This window comes from Polistes fuscatus, unplaced genomic scaffold (assembly GCF_010416935.1).
Source record: "Polistes fuscatus isolate 324 unplaced genomic scaffold, CU_Pfus_HIC Scaffold73, whole genome shotgun sequence".
Taxonomy (NCBI): domain Eukaryota; kingdom Metazoa; phylum Arthropoda; class Insecta; order Hymenoptera; family Vespidae; genus Polistes; species Polistes fuscatus.
In genome coordinates this window covers 105599-107436 of record NW_025113155.1, presented here as the reverse complement: position 1 = coordinate 107436, position 1838 = coordinate 105599, and the positions used below count along the sequence as shown (strand labels likewise).

General features: G+C 38.8%; 1 pseudogene; it reads left to right on the top strand.

Annotated features, from left to right (window-relative positions):
- Nucleotides 1-260: 260 nt before the first annotated feature.
- LOC122524529 lies at nt 261-1251 on the top strand (annotated as a pseudogene).
- The last annotated feature ends 587 nt before the right edge of the window (nt 1252-1838 follow it).

Sequence of the window (1838 nt, the reverse complement as noted above, 5' to 3'; positions counted from 1 at the left end):
ACGAAGGAGGAAAGGATATAGGCGAGAGAATATAAAGAGGAGCGTTTTCGGTTCGAATACAGTTCAGTTCAGTGTAAGTTCAGCTACGATAGTTAGTTATATTAATAAATTACTTCTGATCGCACTCCTCACTTTTTTTTTTTTTATTTAAAACATCCTACATATATATATATATATATATATATATATATATGACAATAAGCATTACCCTGAATATTACCCTGAACAATACTCTCAACTTCGCATTTCCGCGCAGTCAGATGTCCCGTAATCGTATGAGTTACTATTAGCAAACTTGCATTTTGCAAATAACGAAACGATAGAAGAGGGGGACAGACTCGGAAAAGTTTTACCACTCCTAAACCTATTGGTAGATAGTTACCAAAAGACTATTCAACAGGTGAAGATATTGTAATAGACGAAACATTGCTTTTTAGAGGGGACGACTCATATTCAGGCAGTATATCCAAACGAAATCCCACAAATCTGGTATAAAACTGTTCAAATTGTGCTCTACCGAAGGAAAAATCGTCGGCGAAAGTATATTCTCGACGAGATACCAGCGGAAGAAGGCAAGTTGGCCTAGCGGAAAACGTCTGCATTGAACTAGCAGATAAATTGATAAATGAGGGACGAACTTTGTTCGTCGACAACTTTTTATACCAGTTATGAGTTAGCACTAAAATTTTTACAATTCAAGACGCATATCGTTGGGACTGTGCGGTATAACAAAAAATTTATGCCGAGATTTGTAATGTCATACCCACTGAAGAAAGGTGATATAGTATCAAGAGAAGACGACAACGGTATTGTGGTGCTGAGGTGGAGGGACGTTCGCGATGTTTGATGTTAACAACAAAACATCCACCTATCATGACATCACCACGGATATACTCATCGTAGACGTCCTCCTAAACAGAAACCTTTGGCGGTAATTGCTTATAATATGAAAAAATGGCATCGACAGGAGCGACCAGATGGTGTCATATGCCACAAAGATACGGAAAAGTATCAAGTAGTATCGACAATTAGCACTACATTTGCTTTTGGGTACCAGTGTAGTAAATGCTCACATCGTATACCAGAGAGTCAAAATAAAAAAATTAGAATAAGAAAATTTCGAGAGCTGCTTGTTGCCGAATAGTTGTCCCCGGAAAATTCAACTAGAACAAGAAACGTGTCCCATAAGCTGGAGATTCGTACGAATGAGCAGGGCAAGTCTGTAAGAAGGACGTGCGCCCTATGTTACCAGAAAGGAGCAAACTGCTGAACGACAAGAAGCAAGAAAAAAAGGAAAAAAAACTACGACCTATTGTTCCAAGTGTCCGAATTCACCAGAAATGTGTTTACAATGTTTCAACGCACACCATACGAGATAGTATAATGCAATATGTTATCTTATATAAATTAGTAAAAATTATAGTATAATATGTACATTTGTAGTATTTTTATGTTGTATCTCTATTTTATTTGAATACTGATTCCATTAAATTCGTTTTAAAAAATCCACCTGAAAGTCGTAGTAACTTGAATAAGAAGAGCGTCACCAACATTGTGGGTGACGGGGCTCTCACGGAAGCATACCCGTAACCCAGATCTGGGTGACGTGACGACGAAAGTGTTAATAATTCTTACAGGCATGAGTTCGTTGTTTGTGAGATGCCATGATGTGCTTTCCTTGGTAGCGTGACCGGTGCATGAATTGGGCCGATGACTATACCCGACGAAAGACAGTTGAGCAATGGGGGCCCTGGCTAAATGATTTATGATGTTAGGCCTGATAAGCTGTCCGTTGAAGTCTGCTCCAATGATCACTTCTACTACTCTAGGGGTGAGAA